At 42.5% G+C, this 13,387-nt stretch overlaps 1 protein-coding gene across 5 annotated transcripts in view; it reads left to right on the forward strand.

The window, feature by feature from the left end:
- PLCH2 (phospholipase C eta 2) overlaps positions 1-13,387 on the forward strand; it is a 1,280,386-nt gene that overhangs the window by 26,711 nt on the left and 1,240,288 nt on the right. Inside the window, exon 4 of one of the 5 annotated variants that reach the window (XM_068240675.1) lies at positions 1,527-1,668. The exons of 3 other annotated variants lie outside the window; for them this stretch is intronic. The gene's annotated coding sequence lies outside the window, so the exon portion shown is untranslated. Of the gene's footprint in view, positions 1-1,526; positions 1,669-7,133; positions 7,269-13,387 lie in introns of those variants that run through there. One more of the 5 variants, XM_068240678.1, reaches the window with a different exon arrangement.

The following is a 13,387-nucleotide window of genomic DNA, read 5'->3' on the forward strand; positions in this document are numbered from 1 at the left end:
CCAGTCCTACTGCCAGTTTCTGGAAGACACCTTCTTCAAGCAGTGGTACAGGAAGAAGTCTGCATCCTTCACGAAAAACATGATTTTCATGCAGGACAATGCTCCATCACACGCGTCCAAGTACTCCACAGCGTGGCTGACAAGAAAGGGTATAAAAGAAGAAAAACTAATGACATGGCCTCCTTGTTCACCTGATCTGAACCCCGTTGAGAACCTGTGGTCCATCATAAAATGTGAGATTTACAAGGAGGGAAAACAGTACACCTCTCTGAACAGTGTCTGGGAGGCTGTGGTTGCTGCTGCACGCAATGTTGATGGTGAACAGATCAAAACACTGACAGAATCCATGGATGGCAGGCTTTTGAGTGTCCTTGCAAAGAAAGGTGGCTATATTGGTCACTGATTTGTTTTTGTTTTGTTTTTGAATGTCAGAAATGTATATTTGTGAATGTTGAGATGTTATATTGGTTTCACTGGTAAAAATAAATAATTGAAATGGATATATATTTGTTTTTTGTTAAGTTGCCTAATAATTATGCACAGTAATAGTCACCTGCACACAAAGATATCCCCTTAAAATAGCTAAAACTAAAAACAAACTAAAAACTACTTTCAAACATATTTAGCTTTGATATTAATGAGTTTTTTGGGGTTCATTGAGAACATGGTTGTTGTTCAATAATAAAATTATTCCTCAAAAATACAACTTGCCTAATAATTCTGCACTCCCTGTATTAATTTCTGTTTAAAGGACCACTGTCGCGAAAATCTTAAAATTTTTAAATATATATAAACATAAAAAAAAGACGTGTACTTCTTTCAGAGTAAAATGGCCATAAATTAATTTTCTCCTATGTTGCTGTCACTTACAGTAGGTAGTAAGAATCGGACATTACCAACAGGTTTTGGCATTACCAACAGGTTTTGAGCTAGTCCATCTCTCCATGGGGGATTCTTAGCATGGCCTTTATTCTTTATAAATACACTCCCTGAAAAAGATTTATACAAAGATGCTGGCCAGCCTCCCTGCTCGCTGCACACTTTTTTGGCAGTTGGACGGAGCAAATGCCACTCACTAAGTGCTTTTAAAAATAAAGAAATCCCTGAGAATCCCCCATGAGGAGATGGACTAGTCCAAAACCTGTCAGTTCTGTCAGATTTTTACTACCTACTGTGTGTGACAGCAACATAGGAGAAAAGTAATGTGTGGCTCATTTTAATCTGTGAGAAATGTACTTCTTATCTGTATATGTTTACATACACTTTAAATGTTAAGATTTTCAAGATAGTGGGCCATTAAACAACACAAATTACCTGGCTGTCCTGCTGACCCTCTACCTCTAATACCTTTAGCCATAGACTGAACAAGCATGTAAATCAGGTGTTTCTGACTTAAGTCTGACTTGATTAGCTGCATGCTTTTTTCAGGTGTGTGACACTACTGCAGCCAAAGAGATCAGCATGAGAGCCAGGAAACTGGTATTGTTTAAATGGAAATTAATATGGCAGCCTCCATATGCTTTCAGGTCTGCTTTAAACATGTCTGGCTTCCTCCTGGAGGACTTTATGGAGCCTCAGTTTGGAAAAGGAATTACTCTGGCATTCTAAAGGTGGCTATTAACCTCTTTGGCGGTAATCCCGAGCTAGGGTCGGGGCGGAAAAACGCAGGTAAGAGCGGTAATCCCGACCTCTGCTCGGGGAAGCCGCCGGAGGCTGTGTGCAGAGTATAGCGTGCAGCGGGTGTTTCTACATACCTCCTGGGGATCCCGACGCTGGCCGCCATTCTTCTTCCTCTCCTCCGGGGCTCTGCTTCCTGCTGGTGAGATCGCTGGCTGTCGTCGTGACAATAGCCAGCAATTTCACTTTAGAGTTGCAGCGCCACTTGGAGGATGGAGGCATAACTGCAGCGCTGGAGCCAGGGAGGTGTGTAATTGAAAAACTGCTGCAGATCTCCCTGGCAGCATGATTTTTTCCAGGTTTTAAGGTCTGAAAGGGTGCAAAAAAATTGCACCAGTTTTAGACCCTAAAATCCGGAAAGAATCAGAACGCCGAGGGGGTTAACAATACAATTGGAAAATATTGTTCGGGCTCACTATTGGTAGGAAAGCTACTATCCAGTTTGACCAGATTGATGGAATCGATATGTTTTCCGAAAGAATTGTATTGTTAGGGCCACAGTGGATCCAATTCCTTAACAGTATAACTTTTTATCTTTGATATCAGAGTTGCTTTTAGTATTCAGCAGTACTTTATAGTGTACCAATAGATAAAAACATTTATTTGATATAGCCCATCTTCTAGTCTGCATAGTTATCTCATAGGCTGTATGCAGTTTATGAGGGATGCCCTTGGCCTTTTACTTTATAACTGGAAGCAAATACATAAAATGACCAAACCTGTGTAACATCCAGAGTGTCGTGACTCAGGTTGAGTAGTCAGGACTCGAGGGCATGTTTACATAGGTCATATAGCCTCTCAGTTCCATTTGCATGAATACCTTTTAGCCCAGCTTAAGTGGAACTCAGGTGATGCTGTTGACAGAATGCACTGTGTTCTATGACCAGCACAATTGGCACGTTCTGGATGTATTGCAGGAATTCTCTATTGGATGCTTTACTTACAATTATTGTTTTCTTCTTGCTGGATTAGTCATTTGACTCCTCAAACGTTAACCTAAAACACAGATACAGGATGAAAAGCCAGAATAAAAGGCACATTTGCCCAAGTGTCTATTAGAGTTAAACCATGTAGTTGTCCTCTTTTGCACACATTCTTCTCCCCAAGATGTACTGTAGTACCAGCCATGCTACCACCAGCCTCCTGCACTAAGTTTGTAGGAGCTGCATCAGCTCTATTTAGGTTCCCATACACAATTTGAATAGTGGTGGATCAAATATATGATTGATATATTCCACATATCAATTGTTTACTTCGTGCCAACACTTTGCACCATCTTGCACCGTTCTATACTAGACAAAATTGCAGCAGAATATTGACCAATGTTGATATGACCAATACAGCCATTAGGCTTGTACTGATGCAGTGCAAAGCTATTGGAAACATCAACTGCTTACTGCTGCAACCCACAATACCCCCAACATTCCCACCAGGACCTGCTGGATTAATTGCTCAACAGAACATACATGTTCATTCTATATTCAATGCAGTGCAAAGTTATGGGAAATGTCAATAGTGCGCTGCTGCCACCCACGATACCCAATGGATTGGTCACACAAAAGAATAGACATGTTCATTTTATATTTCATTGCCCTATTTATCAAACTGTAGACTGAAAAATTACATAGTTTAAATAGCTTTACCATATATACCCCTCCTCTTGTTCCCCCCCCATTCCCTTTAGATTGTAAGCTCGCAAGAGCAGGGCTCTCTCCCCCTTTTGTGTCTTGGAAATCATTATACATTTTATTCATCATGTTATTTTTATCACTGTCATTACCACTTCTGTGTTTTGTATTCTGTATGCTGTATCATTTTTTGTATTTTGTCACTAATTATGTATCTTGTATATTAGTGTACACCATTGTCTGTATTATGTACCCCATGTTTGTTTCTTACTTTGTACAGCGCCACGGAATATGTTGGTGTTTTATAACTCAATAATATTAATAATATATACTCAATTATAAGAAAAAAGTTCAAGTCCCACTTGCTAAATGAAAATGTGGGGGTTGACTGAGTCAGAACTAAATTTCATATTTATAGTGTCTCTTTCTCCTCCATATGAATACGCAGAGTGGCCGCAATGGAACACATATACCTAACCCAGCACTGGGTCCTCCTCTTCTTCACTGCGGCCTGTTAGCGTGCAGCAGCATTCCTTTGTAGCCTCCCGATGCCACGTGACATGCATCAGGAGCTGGAAGGAGAGGAGACAAATGGACCCAGACCTGGATTTGCCTTTTAAAGACGAATTGTGTTATATGAATTGACTGCACAGAATTATGAACTATTGTTTTGGAACGAGTTTAATTTTTAGTTAGTTTTGTAGAAATTCTTGCTCATGTACCAAGGTATAATGTCTGCAGTACAGGGCCTAACCACAGCTTCCCAATGACCACATAATTGACAGGACCAGCCCCCTACTCCTTTCTTACGCTTAAAGGGATACTGTAGGGGGGTCGGGGAAAAATGAGTTGAAGATACCCGGGGCTTCTAATGGTCCCCCAAAGACGTCTTGTGCCCGCGCAGCCACTCCCCAATGCTCCGGCCCCGTCTCTGGTTCACTTCTGGAATTTCAGACTTTAAAGTCTGAAAGCCACTGCGCCTGCCTTGCAGTGTCCTCGCTTCCCCTGATGTCACCAGGAGTGTACTGCGCAGGCACAGACCATACAGTGGGAGTGAGGACACGGCAATGCAGGCGCAGTGGTTTTCAGACTTTAAAGTCTGAAATTCCAGAAGTGAACCAGAGGCGGGGCCGGAGCATTGGGGAGTGGCTGCGCAGGCACAGGATGTCTGCTGGGGACCATTAGGGCCCTTTTCCACTAGCGCGTTTGCGCTAGCTGAATCGAAAAATCGCAAACTGCTAGCGATTTTACAATCGCTAGGGTTTGATAAATAACATAGGAATCACAGTAGGGTATTTCCACTACCGCAATTCTTTTTTTGTCAAACGCGATCGCGCCGCGGAGCGATCTTTGCCGCGATTTTGCTATGCAGTACAGTGCATAGCAAAATCGTGAACGCAATCGCGGAGGTTTCCTGACTTTTGCGATTCAGCAATCGCTAGCGTTCAGCGGAAACGCTAGCGACTGCTAGTGGAAAAGGGCCCTTAGAAGCCCCGGGTAACTTCAACTCATTTTCCCCTGACCCCCTACAGTGTCTCTTTAAAGGATACTTAAAGCGGATCCGAGATGAAAAACTAACTATAACAAGTAACTTGTCTATATATCTTATCTAAAGTTTAGATGGTTTACACAGAAAATCTAGCTGCAAACAGTTTTAATAGAATATGATTATTTATTCCTGTGATACAATGACAGCAGCCATGTTGTTTGTAAACATTACACAGAGGCAGGCTTATCTGTATCTTGAGCCATCAGCCTAATCCCCTCTCCTCCTCCCTCCTCCCCTCTGCCTCTGAAATCAATGGCTAGTAACACCTCCCCCTCCTCCTGCCCAGACTGAGCTCCCATGAGCCCTTGCTACTGCCAAGGCTCTCTGAAAACCTGTGGGCGTGGCTTTTTAGTTTATAGGGAATTCGCGTATTAAAACAAAAACAAAAAAGTATTTGGCTTGAGGAATGCCCTATAAACAATAGGAAAGGAACACAATTATGCAATGTGTAAAAGTTCACTTCGGATCCACTTTAAAGTAAAAATAAGGTTGCCAGTTTAACTTACCTGGGGCTTCTTCCAGCCCCCTTTAGTCCTCCTGGTCCCTTGTCTTTGTTCCGCTCTTCTCCCTTCAGCTGCTGGGATTCTCTGAAAGCTGCATGCACTGCCCTGGGCAAGCAGTAGCCTTCAACCTTTAAAGGACCACTATTACGAAAAAAGTAGCCGGTAAAAAACGGATAGAACTGACAGGTTTTGGGCCAGTCCATCTCCTCATGGGGGATTTTCAGGGTTTTCTTTGTTTTCAACAGGATTTGCAAATTCTGACTGACAAAATAGTGTGCAAGTATGTAGGGAGGCTGGCTGGTATCTTACTATTTTGGCAGTTAAACTGCTGTTCAGGAGGTGCTATTGAAAATACAGAAAACCCTGAGAATCCCCCATGAGCAGATGGACTGGCCCAAAACCTGTCAGTTCTGTCAGATTTTAAATGCCTACTTTTTTAGCGATTGTGGTCCTTAAAGAGGAGCTGTTAGGTATAAGGTCTCAGAGAAAATAAACACATATATCAGTAGCTAAAGATTGGCTGTACTTACATTACATATGCATTTCACTGTCCACGTTTGTACTTCACAGAATTTGTATATAGTATATGCAGAGATAGATGCTCCTCACAGCTCATGGCAGGCTCCATGTTTTTCTGTCAAATGTGTCCTCATGTCCTGCCTGCTTCCTGATCACAGATAAGCTCTTACTTGAACAACACAGTGTGCAGTGAATATTAATGAGCCATGTGGCTAGGAACAATAGCTGACTCCTGCAGTGTACTCTGCCCCGGAGATTTATCAGTGCTACGCGCTGGACTGAGTTACAAGCTGCTGAAACGTCTCATTAGCAGCCGAGGGGAGGGCCCCAGAATGCTTTGCAGTATAGTATGCGGCTTGCGTCCTCTTAGGTCTAACAGCTTTTCTGATAAGAACACATCAAAGGTAAAAGAGATTTTTATCTTCAATAATGCCTTTATGGCTTCCTTCTAAACTGTTTAACACAGGAGAATAGAGGTTTAAATTAGCTTCTGCAGCCTGACAGTTACTCTTTAAAGCTTCCACAGCAAACATCTGCAAACAGTATAAACGGCTTCCCTCCTTAGGCTTTGGCATCTCCATCCTCCCTTCTCTAGCCATCACTCTTGATTTCTGGTTGCCCTGCAACCTCTCATACTTTACAGATAAGAAATCACAAAATATGAAGTATTGTAAGTCTATTCGGTTTACACTTTGCAGCACCCAGGAGATGAGCAGCTCAGTAAATTATATGTTTTTGAACTGCAGTAAAGATACTGAAGGGATTTGAGCATTTCTCAAACATCTGTCTGTGGTACTATGCATGTTTTATAACATTAAAAAATGAGGCAAAGAATGAATAGCAAAAACTATTTGATAGCACTCAAGCGATTTCTGTTATCTCTGAACACGCTGTGTCAATGTTTCCATGAATATCATGTCACCCTTAACGAGCATGCTTGCTCTACAGAACATCCTGATTCTGTATAACTGAATCAAAACAAAATCTGTCCAGTTGAAAACTTATTTTAGCAGCTGTGAAAAGCCTATATTTGTTTTGAAAATCGAGGCGTACAGAAGTTTTCAGTTCGGTCCAAAAAAGTGAAATATTCAGATTGAAATATACCTGAGCTGTAACCTGAAGAACAGGTTTGCTATCCAGATAAAAAGGGCCTGCCTACAGGAGAGAGTAACTCCCTCTCCACTGCACACTCCCCTCCCACTCTGAACTTGCTGTTGCCCTGGAGCTCACTTGTTTGAATAGGGACTGAATAGTGAACTGAGATCACTGAGGATTGAGAGGCACGGAAGAAACTTTTCTGTTCTTCAGCTGTCTGTCTGGGACATGGGAAGTTGGATTTTATTATGAAGAAAGAACTTTCCGCGCTGGGCCTTTGGACTATTGCAATTGACGGTTGGTTGATTTCTTTATTTCAGCAGGCATAAACATGCTGCTTTTCTTTTCTCTTGGAATTAGTAGCAAGTTATTCTTCCAAGTCTACTGCTGACAAACAGAAGCCATGTGGACAATGATAATAGTCAGGGAAAGTTATATGCATTTGTTTCCAGCACAACACAAAACGATTGTTATAGTTTCAGTGTGAACAGTAGAAATGTGGCATTCATAATTTTGGCGGTTGGGAGCAATAAGTGACATTTAGAAGCGATGAAGAGATTGCATTGCTTGATTTGGTATTCCTGGCTCATTCAAGTTATTTGGAATCTGTTGAAAGTTTCCCGGCATTGAGGCAGTCAGAACATGCTTGTAGCTGCAAGTCTGATATTATATCTCCTATCTTGGGCTTGTAATTGCCACTCAGTTAAACATACTGGAGTTCATACTGCACATGTAAACCCTGATGACTTGCCTGGGCTTAAATAACAACGGCTGATCTTTGTAACTCACAATGCTGAAACATACACAATCTTAATGTTTTTAACTGTAAATTAAAGTGGACCTGAACTTTTGCACAGGACAGAAGGAAAACATAGAGAAATGCAACCTGTATATATTTAGAGAATTTAGCCTGTCTGATTCCCTCACATCTGTGACTATTCACAAGAGTAATTTGATCTCTCACCTGTGTCATCTGGCTACTTCTGCAGAGCTGCTAATTTGTAAACACAGGATGTTAACCCTATGTCTGCTTCCATGAAAGCAGGAAGTAAACAAACTGCAGATTTATTACAGGATTTCTATCAGCTGTAACCGATAAATGTTTTTCTTTAAGGGCTATTACGCTGTTGGGTATCTTATAGAGCAGAGAGGAAGTTCTATGTTCAGGTCCGCTTTAATCGATTTATTTCTGTAAACAAATGACAGTTTCAGGTTTTGGAAAAGTGACAGCCCCTCTGAAAGTCGCTCTGCTTTTTAGTGTGCCTATGCAAACTTATTTTTGCTCTTGGTATTGTAAATTACATTTTATAGACATTTGAAATGTGAGGAGAAAATGGGCAATTTTATAAAAAAAAAAATAATTTTTGTTAATCTTTTTTACCTTGCTACAAATGCAGATCCCTTTTCATGCTGGATTAACGACTCCTTATCAAACTTAAAAAACAGGATTATTGGTGCCTTATCGTGGGTTTATAATTATTTAGCGCCATTGTTTAGCACTAGCACCAGGGAATATGCTTATCATACTCTAGCACAGAGCCAGGGCAAAAGCAAGCGGGGAGCGGATAAAGCAGTGAGGTCAAAAGATTAGTCTGTCACTGATGGGGATATTTTTTATACTATGTTGCATCCTGATGACAGAACCTGCAGTAGATAAGAAATGAATGTCTTCACACAAGTACTGCCTGTGGGTATGTAAAAAAAAAGGAACTTAGACTCATGCAAATGACCTTGCTTTAAATTCAGATCAACACATTCATGTGCAGCACCATTAAAGTGTACCTGTAAGGGAAAAAAGTGCCCAATTTGGGTACTCAGTAGAGGGAAGCCTTTGGCTAATCCAGAGGTTCCCCCCATACTCCTACACCTCGCCGTTCCTGCGCTTGGACCCCCCAAAGCTTGTTTTCAAGGGCCTGTCAATGGAGTACGCGCACTGCCCAGGCGCACAGATTGCTTTTTCTACCGACCCGAGCGATGGCTCTCTGCTACTGCACAGGCACGAGCCATCCTGTGCTTGATCACATACAGGAGTGTGGCTGCGAGGGTCCCAACCAGAAGTGGTGGTCTGCAGGTTTTGTGTCCTTAGAAATCAGAGGTTTTCTTTAAGGGACTGATATGAAAAAAACAATATTAAAACCTCTTAACAACAGGTTTTGAGCCAGCACTTCTCCTGGGAGGGATTCTCATACTGTGACATTGTAGTAGTCATTATTATTATCAATAACTAGCTATGGAAGCGAGTAGCATTAGAGTTTTAGACAGATAACTGGTAGGCCATAAAGAGAGAGGTGCACCAGCAATATACATGTAAAAAGGGCTCTGGGAAATGTGGGCGCTGGGTGAAGCCGAAAGATGGTTCTGTAATGGTTTTACTTTCTCTAATCAGTGGCAGCCTATTAAGTGTCCCAGAGTTAGAAAAAGGTCAAAAGTTCGTGTATTTTATCTCTCCCTGCCATCAGGAGTTGTATTTTGTCAGGAAAACTTTTATGGCCATAATTTGATTATCAGTGATGTTTACTATATTACCAACAACGTACAGACAAGACAGAAGCTGTCACTTCCATGCCCAGAGATGCACTATTTCAGGCAGCAAAATAAAACAAGTAAAAAAGCCTGGTTATTAATATGTTTTGTACTGTGCATACACATGTTTATCTCTTCATGTCACGTATCGCCTCGGGTAAACATTAAGGTGCCCAAACATCAGGCAATGTATGGCCAGATTGACCAAGAGATAGAACTCTCTGATCGAATCTGATCAGAAAGAGAGAGATCTGATAACACAGGCTGATTTCCAATAGATTTCAGCAGAAAAACTATAGGGAATCGGCCTATGGATGCCACCTCCACCACCTGACTGGCTGCCCCCCAAGTGTAAATATCCCCCACCTGGTGCTCATGTAGTGTAAAAGCTCACCTGTCCCGCTGCTGTGACTCCCAGCCTCCGCTGCTGTCGCTTCACCAGCGCCACCACGTGGTGCGTGTATCATGTTGCGCATGTCGTGGCAGTGGAACAGGTGAGAGTTTACACTGCACAGACACCGTGGCGGGGAGCCTTTTCGACAACATTTTACACTTTGGTGGATAGTGGACGGGGTCCATCACGTTTTTTGGTCATTGCAGCGTCGCAACTACGGCACACAAATGATAGATCACTTTTGACAAGATCTTTGCAGCATGTCCAGTCAACACATTTGACCAATTTGAGCCTGAAGTCAATTGAATCATCGATCGGGCAGACATGTTGCGGCACCTTTTTTCATCTGGTTCGATAAAATCAAATCAGATGACCGACCAGGCCACAAAATCGATAGATGTATGGGCACCTTTAGTCTAACTAATTGTAACCCTTTACTTCTGCTAGTCACTATCCTGATACACGAAAGGAACTAACATGACTAAGTGACCTATTTATAAAGTGGCCATAGATTGACCCTGTACACTTCACCCTCTATCACTGCTGCTCACGAAAAGAAACATTGAATTGTTTCAGATTTGACATGAGGTCTGCTATGAAATCTTCTCCATTTTCCTCCCAGAAATTCCTTCTGTCAGAGTAAAGTATTAAATGCTTCCCAAAAAGGGTTAATGTGGCGCTGGGGAAGGGAGTTGCAGCAAATGTTATTTTCTTTAGAGGTTTATTACCATGTACTGTAACAACTTGTACATTACTATATAATGAGCTGCAAACTCTCTAATTCTTGTAGCAGGAGAAAGCAGCTGCACACTTTTATTTCCTTTTCCTAGTGTTCATCATGACACTGCGTCACAGGAAATGTATTGCACAGAATGGCACTGATTCCCTGTTTGGTGCCACTTGACTGGGGCTGTGTAATGACAGAATGTATTAAGGAAAATATATACTGTAGCTTTTATGAGATTTGGGGGAATTTGTGCTGTTGTACATACTATACATACCTGCTGTTTGAACATTTTTTTTTTCTTATAAATGCTTGATAACCAAAATTTATGGATAAAAACCTTCTTGCTGTGGATTTGTCAGTGCAGCTACAGTCATACTCCCATTTGTTCTAAAGCCATTAACCTCTTGTGGACCGCTGCAGTTGAAATCACCCTGTTTATGTCCTCTTAAGCCTGCCAGGGCATAGATTTCAACTTCCATGTTTGTGTGTACCTGCCGTTCCTATCGTTTGTGCCGATTCTGCGACGCTGCAGCCCGCTTTCTCTACTGTCACGCTCACAGCAGAGCTCCACATCTTAGTCACCTGACCCCATGATCACTGTGAGCCAATGACAGTGATCATTCCTCATTTTGCAGAAAAAAAGGTCCTTAAGGGGCAGCTTCCTTTAAGGACCTCCAGAGCTGGGACAAGGTCCTCCAGCACCCAAGGCTGAGACACCAAAATGCGCCCCTCCATCCCTCCCACCCCAGCTGTCACACACTGATTGCTATTAGACTAAGAGATGCCACAGGGCCCACAACCTCCACAACACCTTAATATCTAGTTATCTGGCTTGCAGTCACTGCTATGTATCCCCTTTTTTTTATTTCTTACTGCTTTATACACAATTAGGAATGACAGCTGAATGAATTGTGCGCCCCCTGCTACACTGCGCCCTGAGGCTGGAGCCTCTCCAGCCTATGCCTCGGCCCGGCCCTGAGGACCTCTGTCGCGAAAATCTTAAAATTTAAAATACATGTAAACATATACAAATACGAAGTGCATTTCTTCCAGAGTAAAATGAGCCATAAATGACTTTTCTCCCATGTTCCTGCCACTTAGAGTAAGTAGTAGAAATCTGACAATACCGACAGATTTTGGACTAGCCCATTTTCTTATGGGGGGGTTCTCAGGGTTTTCTTTATTTTTAAAAACACTTAGTGAATGGCACTTTCTGCCGTTCAACTGCCAAAAAAGTTTGCAGCAAGCAGGGAAGCTGGCCAGCATCGTCGTATAAATCTTTTTCAGTTAATGTCTTGATAAAGGTGGACACCCTCTCAACAGATGCACCTATTGTCTCCACCCCTACTCTTTAGATTGTAAGCCTCTGGCAGGGCCCTCCTCCCTAGTGTTTCCAGCTTGATTATGCAATCTTACTGTCAATCGCCCCTCTTGTGTAGAGTTGGGCGAACTGTTAGTTGAACTGCAGCCGAACTGTTCGGCTGCCCAACCTGTCATGTCGCTGTGGCTCTTACTACTTCCGGGTCGCAATGACCCGGAGTAGTACGTCTGCGCTGGCCCGGCGGAGCGCGTCCTAGATCGCGCTCCCGTTGCCGGGCACTCTCTGCGCATGTGTGTGACGTCATGAGTGACGTCACACACATGCGCAGAGAGTGCCCGGCAACGGGAGCGCGATCTAGGACGCGCTCCGCCGGGCCAGCGCAGACGTACTACTCCGGGTCATTGCAACCCGGAAGTAGTAAGAGCCACAGCGACATGACAGGTTGGGCAGCCGAACAGTTCGGCTGCAGTTCAACTAACAGTTCGCCCAACTCTACTCTTGTGGACTAGAACAGTCTCTATTTTGATCTATGACACTGTACTGTTATCAAATCATTTGCATGATCTTGTTTTTGTTGTGAGTTCTTTGTATGTCTTACCTTGTATATTAACCCATTTATCTATTGTGCAGCACTGCGTAATATGTTGGCGCTTAATAAATAATAATAATAATAAAAAAGAATAAAGGTCATACTAACCCAAAACCTGCCGTTAATGTCAGATTTCTACTACCTGCTGTAAGTGACAGCAACATAGGAGAGAAGTAATTTATGGCTCATTTTACTCTGGGAGAAATGTACTTCTTATTTATATGTGTTTGTATGTGTTTTAAATTGTAAGATTTTCATGACAGTTTCTCTTTAAAGCGGACCCAAGCCGAAGCTCGGGTTCAAAATCAGATACATACCCTGAAGAGAGGGAAGCCTCAGGATCCTTCCACATTAATGGGCTTGCATTAGAAGCTCTAGCTTGTCCGTGCATGTGCAGTAGCATGGCGCCTGCGGCTCAGTGCTACTGCACATGTGTGGGCGGGCTCGAGTGACTACTGGGTGGCTACGAATGTGGAATAGGAGCTGTGCGCCCCCAATAGGATTAACGACAGTGCCTTGTCACTAATCTGCGGCTTTAACCACGCTGAGCGTCAGCAGACCACTGAATTAAACCTAAGTAGGATCCTGAGGCTTCCCTCTCTTTAGGTAAGTATCTGATTTTGTACCTAAGCTTTACCTCGAGTAACCTTTAAGAAAATGTCCAGGATGGGTTAAATATATTGTTTACAATATGCTTCAAGGTATTGTTGAAAACAACATTTCTCCTGTTGACAGTGGATGTTAAAATTGACGTTTTTCTCACTTAAAACACTGATTAGCAGTTTATCTCAGGCATTTGTTTGTGATCAAATATAATACTATTGTCTTTGAAGCTATAATGCCAATAGCCTGTCTCCCCTGT

This window comes from Hyperolius riggenbachi, chromosome 6 (genome assembly GCF_040937935.1).
Source record: "Hyperolius riggenbachi isolate aHypRig1 chromosome 6, aHypRig1.pri, whole genome shotgun sequence".
In the NCBI taxonomy this organism is placed as follows: Eukaryota; Metazoa; Chordata; class Amphibia; order Anura; family Hyperoliidae; genus Hyperolius; species Hyperolius riggenbachi.